This window comes from Cebus imitator, unplaced genomic scaffold (assembly GCF_001604975.1).
Source record: "Cebus imitator isolate Cc_AM_T3 unplaced genomic scaffold, Cebus_imitator-1.0 Scaffold926, whole genome shotgun sequence".
Taxonomy (NCBI): domain Eukaryota; kingdom Metazoa; phylum Chordata; class Mammalia; order Primates; family Cebidae; genus Cebus; species Cebus imitator.
In genome coordinates, this window is record NW_016108241.1 from 43,241 (window position 1) to 61,215 (window position 17,975).

The 17,975-nt window shown below is 39.5% G+C and overlaps 1 protein-coding gene across 2 annotated transcripts in view; it reads left to right on the forward strand.

Moving 5' to 3' along the window:
- The first annotated feature begins 2,547 nt into the window (after positions 1-2,547).
- HMG20A (high mobility group 20A) overlaps positions 2,548-17,975 on the forward strand; it is a 70,353-nt gene continuing 54,925 nt past the window's right edge. The window contains exons 1-2 of one of the 2 annotated variants that reach the window (XM_017520978.2): positions 2,548-3,151; positions 7,900-7,997. The gene's annotated coding sequence lies outside the window, so the exon portion shown is untranslated. The remainder of the gene's footprint in view (positions 3,152-7,899; positions 7,998-17,975) is intronic. The other variant, XM_017520977.2, reaches the window with a different exon arrangement.

Below are 17,975 nucleotides of genomic sequence, written 5' to 3' on the forward strand. Positions count from 1 at the left end.
AAAAACACGTATGCAAATAAGCAAATAAAAGTTTTTAAGCCCTCAGACTTAAATATTTACATTACCATAAATGTACAAAGATAAATGTTTATATGAGTACACGTATAACGCATTCCAGGAACACATTTTTTAATGTGATTGTCAGGAAACAGTTATGAAGTGGCATCATTTCTTTATGGGCCTTCAGGGTAGACCCTTAAAAATGAATTTTTGAATGTTAATAGGCTACAAACATTGTGGAAATTTCTGTACACTATCAACTGGATAAAGCGAATAGTTGTGGAAGCATAATAGTTCAAAGTGATCTTTTCATTTTCTTTCGCCAAAACACTTCTCTTCCAACCCTAGAACACAGCCTCACCTAAACTTTGGGCCCTAAACTGAGGTGGGGGTGAGGGGTAGTGAGGAAAGAAGGAACACACATTAAAAAGCCTTAAAGAAAAGAATTTGACGTTTTTTCCCACATAATATAGTCATGTTAGAGATTCCAAAATAAAGACATGATAAAATATTTCCCTTTCTCTCTCTGACAGCAATGAAAAAGATATGTTTGTTTTTTCACATAGTTTGTGAGTTGGTCATATCCAATACTCACTAGCAATGCTATTAATTCTACGTCCATTGTTAACTGTTCATCTCTGGACTGAGGCTACAACCCTCATCTTTGAAGCCAAGTAACTGTACCATATCTGCCATTATAGTTTACTAAACAAGTCGCCAAAGAGAAGTGCCAGGCAAGTCAGAAAGTAATTAGGGTCGTCAGTGAATTGAGCTATCTAGAAATGCTCTGAGATTACAGGAGAAGCCATCATGAAGTGAGTATCCAAGGTTGCTCATGGAAAGTTTCACCCCTGTGGATAATTCGCGTTTTTCACTTCCACACTGCAGAGAGCAATATGGGTTCTCTGACTACACACATCACTACATCACTTCATTTATCAGGGGAAAAAAAGACGCTGTGGCTGAACAAAAATCAGTAGGTAGGCCCCAAAACAGAATCCTCAAGGCAATCCCAATTCAGGTGAAAGGCTGTTCACGTACATCACCCAATGACCTAAAAATAGTCTTTTACGTAAGTGTCTAAGTATTTAATTCAATGTATGATCTTACCACATTCAATAGAGACAAACACATACATATATACATATATATATATATATATATATACACACATACACACACACACACACATATGAATTAGCTTTTCTATAGCAAGGCCAATAAAGATGAAATCATAGTTTTCCTCTAACTCATCACTACCCGCTCAACGCCAGCCTTCCAATAACTCCATTCCACAGCTCGCAAATTCCTGAACTTGGATCTTTAAAAAACAAGGAATCGCAAAAAGTGACATTTAACAGGCCGGAGGCAGGCGAGGGAGGAGGGTCCCTCGCGGTGCTCTCAGCAATCTTTAACATAGCCAAAGGAGGAAAAAACGAAATCAAGTTCCCAGACGGATGGTGCATGCGACGAAGGGGGAGGGGGCAGACGCGGTTCAGACGGCAAGTCCCCATCGAGGGACCAAAGAAAAGTTGCAAGAACGGATGAGTCAAAGGACAGAGAGGAAACCAGCCGAGCAGCCGAAGCACTCACAACCCCCAAACGACCCCGCCAGCCCACACGTTCGCAGGCTCCGCAGCCGCGGCGCGAAGGGAGCAGGCAGGGAGCCACCCGGCTCCGTCCCGACTCGGCCGGCGAGGCTGCGCCGATGCTCGCGGGTGTGGGGCGGGCTGCCCGGGCGGACCCAGCAGGAACCAGGGCAGCCCTTCCTGCCCCGGCCTCCCCGCGTCCAGCTCCTCCAGGCTTCACTGTCCCCCGCAGCCTCCCAGCCGCGCCCGGGGGCGTCCCTCGCGGCGGGTCCCAACTTTCCTTCCTCTGGGGGCCGCTGCGCTCCCGGGGCCGCCGCCGAGGGAGGGGGCAGGGGCGGCGGGGGGCGCGCGGCACCGGCAGGGCGCGGGGGTGGCCGGGGAGCGAGAGCCCGCGCCAGGCGGGACGCACCGGCCGCCGGAGCCCCGGCGGCGGCGCCACCCCGACCCCGCGCCGGGCCGCCCCGCCCGGATTCCCCCGGGTCAGCGCCCGGGGGAACCTGGTCCCACCGCCGGCGCGCGAGGAGAACGGAACCCGGGGACGGGCTCAGCCGGGCCGCTGTTACCTGAGGGGCTTACACGCCGCCGCGGCGACCACCATCGCCGTCCGTCCCGTCCCGTTCCCGGTGACCACGGCCGCCGCCGCCGCCGAGCAACTGACACTGACTAACAACAACTAACTAACTACTCGCCGCGGCCGAGTCCACCGCGCGCTCCCGGCCGCTCGCCGCCCGCCCAGCCCACCAGCCTGCCCGCCTCCTCCCGGCCCCGCGCGCCGCCCCTCCGCGCGCGCCCTCGCTCGCCCGCCGCGCTCCCAGAGCCGTGACCACGCGCGCGCGCACGGGCCCCTGCAGTCTCCCAGGCCTCCCTCAGCCCAGCGGGAGGAGTCGCCTCCAGGCCCCTCCTCCCTGTGGTCCAACCTCCCGAGGACTAGACCTAAATGGTGGCTGATTGGCTGCGGAGGGCGGGGCCAAGGCAAGGGGCGGGCTACCGAGACCTTGAGCCCGCGTGAGGGAAAATTTGGGTTCGCTTAAGCGTCAGAGAAAAAGAGCAGGGAAGTCTGCGCCCATTTGGGCGTTAGAGCCCGCTAGGTCAGCTGCCATCGAATACAGAATATGTTTTCGAAGACACTAGTACATAGTCATGACCAATTTCAGTCCCTCTACTTTCTGCGGGCCTTCGCAATAAAAAAAAAAAACTACAACTCCCAGAAACCTCCACGAAAATAAGGCTCACCTTGCGTAACCACGTAGTCCTTCGCCGCATTGGGGCAAAATAATCCCTTCATTTTTCTGAAGGTACCGTGGATAATATTTCATTTTTCTCCTCGCCGGAGCAATTGTAAATGTTATGCGTTAAGAGGAATTACCTGTGGGAAGGTGGTTAAGCGATCAGGTAAAGAGAAGGAAAGGACACCAAAATAAAGTGCTGCGGAAGAATTTTTGTCCAGCTGTGAGATGACGAGTGCGTGGAGTGAAGGCGATTGAGAGGGGCTGAGGGAATTGTCCTCTGTGCGAGGGACTTTCTTTAGGACCCAGGCCCCTTCCTGCCCCTGTCGTCAGCAGGTCAGTAAGCAAGGCGAGCTTGGGGGTGGCTCCACTCGAGATTCCCTTCACCCCTTGAAGAGCACCCTTCTTTTGGTGGTGGTATTGGTTTGTCTTGGTTGGAGGCCGGCTGAATGGGGGCGCCTCAACTTCCGGTTGGGGGAGGGGAGGAAGGCCGTCCTGGGGGAGGGGGGACACCCTCACTTCCTGTGGGGGGGGTGGTAATGGTTTGGGGGTGTCCAACCCACTTTCAGTGCTGGTGAGGGCTTGAAAAGGCGGTGCTTGGTGCCATTCGCGGAGACCATATCTTGCAGCTTTGGGGTTGTGTTTTATGTGAAAAGTTAGGTTATTCCAAGTTGTGGTGAGCACCAACCTGCCGTCAGAATTTATGAGTTTGTTTCTACGTGGAAGAGGGAACATTTCCTCCCGAACAAAATTGTCTCAGTGCTTTTTTCAAAGAAATCAAAAGCCCCGGTTAGAATTCTCTACTTACCTCTGCCAGACGACCTATCTTGTTGTGTGACTGATGAATTGCCAATTCTGCACCCGAACTCGAGTCCAGCCTTGACTGGGTGAAGTGTGGTGCCCATTGCCTTGACATGCAACAGGAAATCTAGCTCCTCTTTTTTTAAGGAGAGAACTTATTAGTTAGGGGACTGAATATTTTACGTAAAATCTGGGGCATTTTCATTAGCAGAATGAAAGTATCACACTGAAGTACTCAAATTTGATGTTACCTTAACTATTAAAATTGACATCATAAATTCTTAAGCCTGCTGATTTGGGACTGTAGCCTGTTGATTTGCCTGGTGCCTGAGAACACCTTCCTCAGGTGTTCTTTCTTTCTTTTTTTTGGAGACAGTTTTGCTCTTGTTACCCAGGCTGGAGTACCAGCTCACTGCAACCTCCGCCTTCCGGATTCAAGTAATACTCCTGCCTCAGCCTCCCGAATAGTTGAGATTGCAGGCGCCCGCCACCACTCTCGGCTAATTTTTTGGCATTTTTAGTAGAGATGGGGTTTAACCACGTTGGCCAGGCTGGTCTTGAACTTCTGACCTCAGGTGATCTGCCCGCCTCAGCCTACCAAAGTGCTGGGATTACAGGCGTGAGCCAGCGCGGCCTAAAAATTCTTATTAGTTTACACGTAATGTTTGTGAAAGTTGTATTTTCTTCCATTTTCCTCCTTTGTAATTTAATTCCTCACTGATTTTTAAATGGTATCTGTCCTGGTTTTTTTGTTTGTTTGTTTGTTTGTTTGTTTGTTTTGAGACAGAGTTTCGCTTTTGTCGCCCAGGCTGGAGTGCAATGGGGGTGATCTCGGCTCACCGCAACCTCTGCCTCCTGGGTTCAAGTGATTCTCCTGCATCAGCCTCCCGAGGAGCTGGGATTAACAGGCATGGGCTACCATGGCCGGCTAATTTTGAAATTTTAGTAGAGACGGGGTTTCTCCATGTTGGTCAGGGCGGTCTCTAACTCTGGACCTTAGGTGACCTGCCCGCCTAGGCCTCCCATAGTGCTGGGATTACAGACGTGATCCACCGCGCCCGGCCCGGTATCTGTCCTTTGTGGTTTTAAAGTATGGCGCAAGGGTCATGAGACTCAACTCAGATTCTAAAGAGGAAAAAGTTGGCTCACAAAGGGCAAAAGATCAATAAGAACTTTCTGGCTTTCAATATCTCATTTTTTTAAAATAAGAAACTATATCTGAGGTGGTAATAAACACTCAATAATTTTGATTCCTTGGCTTTTGTTGTCAATTAATACTTTGAGGGGTGTGTGTCTGTGTACTGAGGGAATCAATTTGAAGCTTTGTCAAATTTGAATAATGTTAGTAATTTTAGAATATAAGTGAACCTAGAACTGTATCGTCTTTTGAGAATTTTTGAAATAATAAGGCCTGTGTACTTTTTCTTTTGGGATTGCACTTAATCTAGCCTCAGAATCTGCAATTATTTTAATTCTATAATAGTTCTTTTAAAAAGCTTTTGGTTTAGAGTTCATTAGAAAATGTGTTTTAAACCAAATATTACAGTTAAGGAAAAAACCTAGGTTTTAACCTTCTGTGGTCACTTTTTTAAAAAAGTCTGAGACCTTAAAATCAAGTATGATTTATATTTTGGAAGACCACACAATTGCTGCAGTAGTTGACTGAAAAAGCAAGACAAAACATTGTCTATGTAGTTATTAATTGGTTTGGAACATGTAGACTGCCCCAAGTAAGTATTAATTGATTGAAGAAAAATTGGGCCAGGCAGTGGCTCATGCCTGTAATCCCAGCACTTTGGGAGACCAAGGCGGGCTGATTGCCTGAGCTCAGTAGTTCTAGAACAGCCTGGGCAACACAGTGAAACCCCATCTCAGCTAGAATACAGAAACATTAGCCAGGCATGGTGGCATGCACCTGTAGTCCCAGGCACTTGGGAGGCTGAGACAGAATTGCCTGAATCTGAGAGGCCGAGGTTGCAGTAGGCTGAGGTGGTGCCACTGCATTCCAGCCTGGGCAACAGAACTAGACTCCATCTCAAAAAAAAAAAAAAAAAGAAAAGAAAAAGAAACAGTGTTCACTATCTTCTACATTAATAGAATATAGAAGAAAATATAATATGGTCACCCTGACAAATGAAACTGTAGGGTCAAGAATTATTGAAGTATGGAAAGATTGTAGAACTAAATGAAAATAATGGAGACTATCATGTTAAAATATTGATTGAGGTAGAGTAATATTGCCTTTTGGAAACTGTCTTTATTAAATCGCTCTTTATGATATTCCATGGAAGAAATACAGTATAATAGAAATAAGAAAAATTGCTGCAGCTGAAAGACTTGAGAAGCTTGAAGAACTGTCTGTTTAGAAGAAAGCAATATATAAAGTACATATCTGAAAGAAGGTATTTATTGATAAGTGACAGTTATTCATTGGTTCCATCAAAGAAGAAATACTAGAAAAGATTGTGAAAAATAGGGAAAGTATATACAGCCTGTTTTTTGTGTGTTTTTTTTTTTTAATGTTTCTTTGGAAAGACTTGCTGTCCTCCAAGGTTTTTGTTTTTGTTTTTGCTTGTTTTCCTTAATGCCCTTTGTACGATTTTCTTTGCATGTTTAAAAGAAATATAGTATCAAAATTTTTTAAATTAAGATTTTTGTACATGTACTGTTTGTTACTTCAAGTTAGTGAATTTGAGATTTCATTCCGTTACTTGCCATCTGTATAATAAAGAAATTGTCAATTTTTTTTCAAGCACTTGGATTATATAACCATTTTCTTTTTCTTTTTCTTTTTTTTTTTTGAGACAGAGTTTCGCTCTTGTTACCCAGGCTGGAGTACAATGGCGCGATCTCGGCTCACCGCAACCTCCGCCTCCTGGGTTCAGGCGATTCTCCTGCCTCAGCCTCCTGAGTAGCTGGGATTACAGGCACGTGCCACCATGCTCAGCTAATTTTTTGTATTTTTAGTAGAGACGGAGTTTCACCATGTTGACCAGGATGGTCTCGATCTCTTGACCTCGTGATCCACCCACCTCGGCCTCCCAAAGTGCTGGGATTACAGGCTTGAGCCACCGTGCCCGGCCAACCATTTTCTTTTTCAAAGACAGTAATTGGATACACTGCTCACAGCAGCTTGAAATATTAAAACCATAGGTCACAATTCTGGATTCCATCTGACTGAAATTCGATTGTTCACAGAGATGTTATACATAATGCAGAAGTGTCTTTTCATTCTTTCATCTGCTTTTCTTTGTAAAATCAGGCTAACGTTTTGCAACTATTGCTTTTTTTTCGTTTGTTGTTTTGGTGGTGGTTTGTTTTTGTTGTTGTTTTTGCCATGGGGTTGAGGATTAAAGGAAGTATCTTAAGAACTTGAATGGTTTTTCAGCTTCATTGCTCTGCTGTCTTTATTTCAGAGCAATGAAGCTCTGAAATATTCGAGGGTATTCAAATGAGAATACCCCTAATATGACTTTTCATTATTTCAGCAAAAGTTTAGAGTACAGCAAAAAGTTTAGAGTACTGTGTGCCAGTCACTGTTCTCAGGACTTTGAATGCAGTAAATACAGCCAAATGTTGATATTCTCTTGTAGCTTACTCTCTAGTTTACGAATTAAAACTGGAATTTTACTCTTTTGGTATTCCTAAATAAGATCTATGTTATGATCCTTGTTCAAACTGGGTAAAGAAGCAGCCCTAAACTTGATCTCTCCTGGTCTTAATCTTTAAGGCATTCTAAACCCAGATTTGAATTGTCAGACTAATTTTTCTCCAGACTGTAGAAGCCCCCGTGTTAAATATTCAGCCCCTTTCATTGAAATATGTATCATGATCCTACCACTCTAGCTTCCTTTGTATTGTGAAAACAAGTAAGAGGGAACAATAGGGAACATACAGGATCAGATAGGCCCAAAATCAACACTGGTCTCTACATTTTACCAGCTGAGCTTACTAGTTTGGTAACCATGAGCAATTAATTTGACCTCCCGAAGCCTTGGTTTTCCTAAATCCAAATGGGGTTGTTTGGTGGAACCAGAATGTTATATGTAAATCTCCTGGTCCAGTGCCTGGTGCTAGAAGCTTCATTAATGCAGTTATCTTTTCCCCAGTGTTGCTTCTGCTATTCTAGCCATTGTGATTTGCCCACATATCTTATTTAAGCTTTACAGTTCCCCCACAGTACGGAATGCAGTGGTAGACTGATTGAGCTTCAGCCGTGTCCCCCTGTCAGCATGCTCACATAGTTGTCAAGATTTAATTTCTTTTTTTCCTTTTCCTTGTAGGAAGGAGAAATCACTAATTTCCATGATTAGAAGATATACAAAATAGAAAAGTTTCAAGAAAAAATTAAGGAATCTTAATCGTGGCACAAATCACCAAGGTAATTTGAATTGTTACAGGCAGACTTTCAACTCATTCTCCTAAACCTATTTAAATACTAAGCCCAACAATGAAGACCTTTCACACTGTAATCATACCCCTTGTTACCCATCTATACATCCAAACAAGATAGCCTCTGGGAAAAAAAAAAATATATATATATATACACACATATATATATATATATATATGTGTGTATATATATATGTATATATTTTAAAATATATATTTTGTATATTTAAAAATATATATATATTTTTTAATATATTTATATATATTTAAAAATATGTATATTTATATATTTTTTAAATTTATATGTGTGTGTGTGTGTATATATATATATATATATATATATATATATATGCTGTACCCAGTGTTAGTGTCTTTGCTCATGCTGTCCTCTTCCTGAAACACTCTTTTTTCCTAGGAAAAAATTTCCATCTATCAACATGCCACCTTCTTTCAGGTCATTTCTCAACTACCACCTTTAAGAAGTATTTTCTGATATCCCCCCTCTTCTACTCCCTCCTAAACTATGCATGTTCAGTCCATTAACTTTCCAGAGCATTATACCTTTCTTACAGCATTTACTCTCCAGTGCTCCTCTTGTTCGTTTTTACTGTCATTATTGTTGTATGTAGAGTTTATGTCTTCCCATAAAAGGCCGCATACTATATGTTATTTCTGTCTGTGCTGTCATACCTGGCACAAGGCCATTCACATCATAGGTATTCAGTAAATATTGGTGGAGGTAAGCTGGCTCTTGGAGTATGATGAAACTAATCAATAACTTTTGTCCATGATTATGCCCAGCATCAGCACAATGGCTACCGTACATTAGACACTCAAATATCTATAAAATGAAAGAGGGAATAGTAAGTCATCATTCTCTCATTTGGGAGCTTCTTAGGGCGTCAGATAAGCATACATTAAGCACCCATTATATAATTGGAGCTGTGAGAACTGAGAACTCTGCTCCTGAATTTAATTGGAAAAAAAGTAAATTGTTACTAATATCTGCAGACTTTGAAGATGGTAGGTGTTTGAGTAGGGATGGCATGGAGAGCTTAGTATAGAGTTGTTTGCATTGTGAGAGATATCCTCTGCCAGCTAAATGCAGAAATCAAATAGATTTTGATATCAAGTATTTGGACACTTAACTTGTATTTCCACTCCTAGATATGTACCCAAGAGAACTGAAAACATGTTCACACAAAAACTTGCACACAAATATTTATAGCAGCCTTATTTGTAAAAGGCAAACTCAAATGTCCACCAATTATTGGATGACTAAACAAAATGTGATAGAGCCGTACAGTGGAATATTATTCAGCAACAAAAAGAAACTAGCAATACCTGCTGTAACATGGATAAAACTTGAAAATATTGAAGTGAAAGAAGCCACATGCAAAAGGTGACATTTGTGTGATTCCATTTATTTGAGATGTCTAGATTAGGAAAAACTAATAGAGACAGAAAGTACATTAGCAGATGGGAATGGGAATGACTGCTTTGGAAGTGATAAAAATGTGCTGGAATTAGATAGTGGTGGTGGCTGCATAACCTTATAGACTAAAATATCTTGTATACTAATATACAGTTGACACCTGAACAATGAGGGGGTTAGGGGTACTAACCCCTGTGTTGTCGAAAATCCATGTATAACTTTGACTCCCTCAAAAATTAGCTACTTAAATAGCCTACTGTTGACTGGAAGCCTTACCAATAGCATGAATAGTTGATTAACACATGTTTTGTATGTTACATGTACTGTGTATTATATTCTTACAATAAAATAAGCTAGAAAAAAAAATTAAGAAAATCATAAGGAAGAAAAAATATGTTTACTAATTTTTGTTCATTAAGTAGAAGTAGATTATCATAAAGATATTCATCCTTGTGTTTACATTGAGTAGGCTGAGAAGGAGGAAGAGGAAAGGTTGGTCTTACTGCCTCAGGTGGCGGAGGCCAAAGAAAATCAGCATATAAGTGGACTCAGGCAGTTCAACCCACGTTGTTCAAGGGTCAACTGAATTGTACACTAAAGGGGTCAGTTTCATGGTATGTGACTTATATCTAAAAAGAAAGAGAGATACTTAGACTTGAAGAATAGAGAATTTTGAATGGGGCCAAAAGAAAGAAGCAAGAGGTGTGAAAGCAAGGAAATGATTATTCTTTCTCAGATCCTAGAGAGAAATATAAGCAGCTAGGTACAGGGCTAAAGGTATGTTAAGGATCAGGTGAGGATGGATATGAGGATAGCTTCTGGCTTTTTGTCTTAATGTACAAGGGGCTGAGATAAATGCTTAGATTACAAAGTTATTAGCAAAAGAGAAAGGCGTCTTATGACCTTGAAGGAAGCTTCAGATTTCTTCTTGATTAGGTCACGGATGTGGTATATGGTCTTTTTGGTTTCTGTGTTATGGTCAGGTGAGTTTAGAGAGTGGAAGTATTCTAAGGTAAGGAATCTAGTAGCAATCAAAACAAAGTTACTGGGAAAGATGGGAGACCAGAGATTATACAAAGATGTTAGAATTTGATTCTGAAGCTCTCCCCAGATAATGAAAATAGATAAATCTTAATGAGAAGGAACCAAGGGCAGTGATTTGGAGAAGTCAGTACAAATAAAGGTATTCATTTGAAGAAATATTTGAGTGCCTTTTATGTGCCAGGCACTATTAAATAAAACTATAGCTATTTTCCTTATTTGACTTTTTTTCTGAAGATAAAATCTTATGAGTGTGATTAATGGTTATATGAGCATGGGTATTTTATAGTTCTAGATATGATACCTACATTTCCCTAAAAGATTGTACTGAGTTTTGATGATACCAGTAATGTATAAGGATGTTGTTTTCACCACAATTTTACCAGCAAAATTTTTTGGCTAATTGAACAGGCATAAAATTATTCTTCTCTTTGCATTTGCATACCATGGAACCTGCATCTGTTGGAATATGAAGGAATTCAGGCCCCTTATATGTGTTCCTCCATATGGCTTCTTTAAAGGATATGGATTTTTGAGGACCCTAGAAATCAAAATTCTCTAATTTTATTCAGCTCAAAAAATACTTTTATTCAGTGCTGCTGTCCTTATTTTCTAAATAATATTCACATTTAGACCACATTGAGCCATAATTCCAATTCCCACTTGACAAACATTTTTTTAGTATTATATTAGGTACTACATTATTATCTTAATTCTAATAATTTGGCATTTGTCCATATGAGAAAAATGAGGTTTAGAGAGATTAGGTCACTTACCCAAAAATCACTTAACCAGTAAGTGGCAGAGGCAGGATTTGAGTGCAGATCCTCTCAGGCCAGTGATTATTCTCATACTCCATGATCCCTCAGTGTCACCACTAAAATTTACTGGAAGATAATGGAAATTGGAAAATAAATCTGAACTGGAACTTGGACAATCAAGCACTGACTTACTTGTGTACATAATGAAGCATTTAGCAGATATATTATTTATTGTTTTGTTTTGTTTTTACTGGGGAGGCTATAGTACATAAAGAGTGAAAAATCTTGGTCTAGTTAAACCCACATTTTCAAGGCCTTCTGTGTTCTCCCTGATGATCAGGTACATACTGGCCCAAAATCTGTGATGGTAACGAAGGAGGAGGAAGGCAGTGGTAGCAAAGCAACTGCCTCTGGGTATACACAGTAAGATTTATGTGATTGTAGAAAGAGCAGGCAAATAGCATGGCCTTCAGAGAATCCCACAAAGTAACCTTTTAAAATAGTAACTTAAAGTCTGACATAAGATTCATAACAAGATATTCACGACAAGATAAGATATTCAAAGCATAGCATGTAAGATATTCAAAGCATAGCATCAAAAGGGGAGAAATTCCCTCATTTTTATTCAAGTATGGTATACTCACAAAACAAATTTAATATCAGGAATATAAAACAAGAGATACCAGGTTCCAGTTCTGGCTTTAGTCAAATATTATAAAATTTAATCCCAGTTTATAAGTAAAGCAATTCAAGGCCCAAGATTACACACCAAATAAGTGGACTCTAGGCCAGTGCAGTGGTTCCTATAATCCCAACATTTTGGGAAACCAAGGCAAAAGGATTACCTTAGCCCAGGAGTTTGATACCAGCTTGGGCAAAATAGTGAGATACTATGTCTACAAAAAGTGAAAAATAGCCAGGCATGGTGGTACATACATGTGTTCACAGTTACTCAGCAGGCTAAGGCCAGAGGATCGCTTAAGGCTAGGAGTCCAAGGCCATGAGCTGTTATCAGGCCACTACACTCCAACCTGGGTGACAGAGCAAGACTCTGTCTGAAAAAAAAAAAAGAGTGGGGGGACCTCTAGAACATAGGCCTTTAATCTGTGTGGTTGTTTTGTAATTTATTTGTATAATTTTTAAATAATTTAATATGTTGGCCAGGCACAGTGACTCACATCTATAATCTCAACACTTTGTGAGGCTGAGACAGGAGGATTGCTTCAGTCCAGGAGTTTGAGACTAACCTAGGCAACATTGCAAGACCCCATCTCTGTTACAACATATAATAATAATGTATTATGAGTTTGTTTTGTTTTGTTCTTGAGGCAGAGTCTTGCTGTGTCCCCCAGGCTGAAGTGCAGTGGTGCTAGCGGGCTCATGCAATTCTTCTGCCTTAGCTTCCCAAGTGAGTAGCTGGGGTTACAGGTGCCTGCCTGCTTCAAAAGAAATGGTATCTAGCACTCTATTTTTTCTTTTCCAGCCTCAAAATTCATATCTCCTTTTTTCCCTCCATCCACATGTCCTTCATTCCTATACTCCATAGCTTTAATTCCTATTCCCCTGACACAAACCTTCATTTTTGTTGCTGGTAGCATGATAGTTACCATAACTTTTTGGCTTAATAATACTAGCAGTTATATCAACGAACAATAAAATGTTCATACTCTTGAGCCACTAATTCCACATATAGACTTTATTCTGAGGAAATATTTTAAATAAGAAAAATAGTTAAAGGCACAAAATGTTCCTAGCACTGATATCTATACTGTCAAAAAATTAAAACCTTCTAAATATTCAACAATATTATAATGCTTAAGCAAATTATTGCCTATCTACTCAGTGGGCTGTAAGACATTCATTTTTCACAATAGTGTCTTCAAGAATACATTGAAAGGATGTTGTAAGAATGCTTTTGCAAAAATGAAAAGAAGAAACATAAATCAGAAGAAAACAAAGTCAAAAAACTAATGTGATTGGTGTCTATTTCTGAAGCATTTTTATTTTCTATATAATAATAATTTACATTTATTGACCACTTACTGGTGTCAGGAACAATACTCAAGCGACATTATAGAAGCAGCATTGCATAGTTATTGAAAACTAGTGTTCAAAAGTCAAATCGTAGCTTCATCACTTACTAATATGTGATCTTGAAAAGGAAATGGAAGAGAACTATGTCTACATTAAATTATTAAATCTATATAAAGTATTTGGCATATAGCAAACCCTCAGTAAGAATGTTTTTATCAGGTATTTTATAAATATGTCTCATTTAATCTTCACATCCTCACAATAACCTCATTAGATAGTGTTATGTCCATTTTACGTGAAAGAAAATTGAAACTTCAAATGTTTAAATACTCTAGGTTAAATAACTTACCAAATCTCTTAACTAATAAGCGGTAGAGTTTTGAGTCAGAGCCCAAGCTGTGATTTCCACTTATGACTCTTGAGAGATGAGGTTGCTGCAGACTAATGCATTTGCTAAGAACAGGAAAGACGAGGCTTCAAAAGAAAAGTGAAGGCATCAGAGACCTGCTGAGGCATCCAGGACTTAAGAAACCACAGTCATAGATCCAAAGGAACATCAGAGAAGTGGGCTGATGTTCTATGCTTCTCTTTTTTCTTAGGAATTTGCTAATACATAGAGCATGACAAGATGCTATGAAACTTAGCAGAGGGTTTCTTCTAAAAGCAGAGAAGCTGATATTTTTATGGGGCTGAGCAGACAAAAATTGGATTTTAGAGATCCCGAGGTAGCTGATACTTGGGTCAGGATCCCTAGGGAAGGATGGCACCAAGAAAGTATTTTTTAAAACTTGTTTTCCCCTCACAGTGTCTGCAACACAGGGTCTAGAACTGTAAGAAAATTAACTTGTATAGCTTTAAGCCAGTAGTTTTAGGTAACTCGTTACAGCAACAATATGAAACTATTACAGAGACCTGGAGAAATGGTGAAGTCGTCTATGGAGAGAAAGTTAGAAGCAGTAATATTTTAAGAGACAGTGATTGAGAATTTTCCAAAACCGATGACAAATATCAAGCCGCGGATTTGAAAAGTGCAAGAAACCCCAAGCAGAATAAATACAAAAGGAGTACCACACTTTCATGCTTTATAGTAAAAGTAAAACTAGTGAAAGTAACCAAAGAAGAAAAGATATATTATTTTCAAAGGAACTGACATCTGACTTATCAAAAGAAATAATAGGAGCCAGAAAAGAGTACAATGCTATATATATTGCTTTTACCTACTTGGTTTATTTATTTATTTTCTTTTTTTTTTTTTTTTTTTTTGAGACAGAGTCTCGCTCTGTCACCCAGGCTGGAGTGTAGTGGCACAATCTCAGCTCACTACAACCTCTGCCTCCTTGGTTCAAGTGATTCTCCTGTCTCAGCCTTCCAAGTAGCTGGGATTACAGGCGTGTGCCACCATGCCCAGCATATTTTTGTATTTTTAGTAGAGACAGGGTTTCACCATGTTGCCAGGCTGGTCTCGAACTCGTGACCTCAGGTGATCTACCTGCCTCAGCCTCCCAAAGTGCTAGGATTACAGGCGTGAACCACCATGTCTGGCTGCTTTTTTTTTTTTTTTTTAGTTGACAAAAATTATATATATTTATCATGTACAGCATGATGTTTTGAAATATGCATACATTGTGGAATTGCTAAATTGAGCAAATTAACATATGTATTACCTCACACAATTTATGTGGTCAGAACACTGAACATCTACTCTCTTAGCAATTTTCAAGAATATAATATATCGCTATTAACTATAGTCAACATGTTGTACAGTAGATATCTCAAACTTATTCCTCCCATCAAACTGAAATTTTGTGTCCCTTGACCAACATCTTCCCGGCCCCACCCCACCCCTGGTAACTACCATTCTACTCTCTACTTCCATGAGTTCAGGTTTTCTAGATTCCACATATGAGATCATGTGTTATTTGTCAGTGCCAGGCTAATTTCACTTAACAGATAGGCCCTCCAGGTTCATTCATTTTGTTGCAAATAACAGGATTTCCTTCTTTTTAAAAAAAAAAAAAAAAAAAGCTGAATAGTATTCCATTGTGTATATACAGGGTATACCACATTTTCTGTGTTCATCTGTTGATGGATACTGAGGCTGATTCCATATCTTGGCTATTGTGAATAATGTGGCAATAACCCTGAGAGTGCAGATATCTTTTCAACATAGTGATTTTGTTTCCTTTGGTTATATTCTCAGAGAATGCAACCTTTAAGGTGCTTAAAGAAAATAACTGCCAATCTAGAATGACGATGGCAATTAGAATGCATTTGCAACAGAATGATAATGAAAATATGTATGAATCAGTTAAAGCTATACTCAATGAAAAATTTACAGCCTTAAATGAATATATTAGAATAGAAAAAGATTAAAAAATTAGTTCTCTAAATACCCATCAAGGTAGGAAAAGAACAGCAAATTAAACCTGAAGTAAGTAGAAGAATGGAAATAATAAAAAATAGAAATTAATTAAACAGGAAACAAATTGTCAGTAGGAAATAATAAGACCAAAAGTTGGTTCTTTGAAAAGATTAGTAAAATGTATAGATCTCTAGCAATATTGATAAAGAAAAAAGTAACATAAATTGCCAATATCAGGAATGAAAAGGAAACATTTCTTTACAGATTTTGTAGATGTCCAAAAAGTAGAGATGTTATGAACAAATTTATATAGACAAATTTGAAATTTTAGATGAAATGGACAAATTGTTAAATACACTTTATTAAAATTGGCATATAAAAAAATTTACATGTGAAGAAATAGAGTATCTGAACACTGTTTTTACTCTATTAAATAAATCAAATTCATTATTTAAAATTTTAGCTGGTCTTGGTGGCTCATTCCTGTAACATCAGCACTTTGGGAGGCCAACACTAGAGAATTATTTAAGGCCAGAAGTTCAAGATCCTGTCTCTACAAGAAAATTTTTTAAGAACTAAGCAGGCATGGTGGCATGCAACTATAGTCCTAGTTACTCAGAAGGTGAGAGGATTGCTTGAGCCTATGAATTTGAGGTTACAGTGGGCTGTGATTGTGCCACTGCTCTCCAGCCTAGGTGACAGAGTGAGACCCTGTCTCTTAAAAAAAAAAAAAAAAATTATTTTACAAAGAAAACCAGAAACCAGGTCTACATGACTTCACTGGTGAATTCTTACAAATATTTAAAGAAGAAATAACCCCAGTGTCATTCAAACTCCATAGAATGCAAGTTGTTTTATGAGATCATCTAAGCTTTAATGCCAAGACCTGGCAGCGATTTTTGAGAGAAGATATTTACAGAGCAGTCTCTTTTGTGAACCTAAATGTGTTACTTGGGAATATAGGAACTCTAAATCTATAGACAAACTATTAGAATTAATAAACAAACTTATACAAGCAACCAACAGAAAGTAAAGTTTTTAAAATACCATTTACAATAGAATCAAACAAATCAAACTTAAGTCTTGTAAGATCTTTACAAAGAAAATTATAAAACACAGAAATAAGATATATAGTCATAGATTGGAAGACTCGATAATGTAAAGATATCACTTCCCAAATTGATCTATAGATTAAATGCAATCCTAATATAAAATCCCAGGTGATTTGTTTACATGATGGAAGGAAGGACTAACAAGTTGATTCCAAAATTCACATAGACGTGGAAAGGGCTAAGTAAGAGTCAAGACAGTCTTGAAGAACAAAGTGGGAAGACTTTATCAGATAACAGGGTTTATTATAGACCCTATAAAGCCATAAAGCTACAGTAATTACAGTGTGGTAATGGTGCAAGGATAGACAGATCTGTGGAACAGAATTGAGAGCTCAGAAACAATCCCCTACGTATATAATTAACTTATGACAACAGAAGCATGCACTACAGTAGAGGAGGGAGGGATTTTTCATTGAATGGTGCCTGGTTGTGTGTGGAAGTGGCCGGGAATGAACCTTGGACCCCTTACCTCACAACATATACAAAAATCAGTTATTGTTGGATTATAGAACTAAATGTGAAAGATAAAAATTTAAGGAGAAACTGGAAAACACCTTTATGATCTTGGAGTAGGTAATGATCCAAGAAGGTAGAAGATTGAATAAATTGGAGTTTGTTAAATTAAAAACTTCTCTTCATCAAAACACATTATTATGAGAGTGAAAAGACTAGTTGCAGAGTGAGAATACATATTTGTAATACCTGTATGTAACAAGGGACTTGTAAAGCTTTTGCAGATCAATAGGCAAAAACAAATAATCAAATTTCAAATAGGACAAAATGCTTCAATAGGCACTCCACAAAAGAAACTATCCAAAGGCCAGTATGCATCCAGCTATTATATTTGCATCAAATAAGTGCAAATTAAAGCACAATGAGATATGTGAGCCCTCTCAATATCTTGAGACCTCTCACCACATCCCCACTGAAATGGCTAAAATTAAACAGGTTGACAATATCAAGTATTGATGATGTGGAGACACTGAAACTCGTATGTTTCTGGTAGGTGTCTATATTTTTACAGCCATTTTGGAAATCATTTTGACTGTATATTCCAAAAGGTGATCATACAGATACCCTCTGATGCAGCTGTTCCTAGGTATACACCCAACAGAAATTTATACGTATCTTCACCAAAACATGCAAATGGACAAGAACGTTTGTAGTAGCATTATTCTTAATAGATCAAGTGTCCATCAAAATAGAATGGGGAAACAAATGT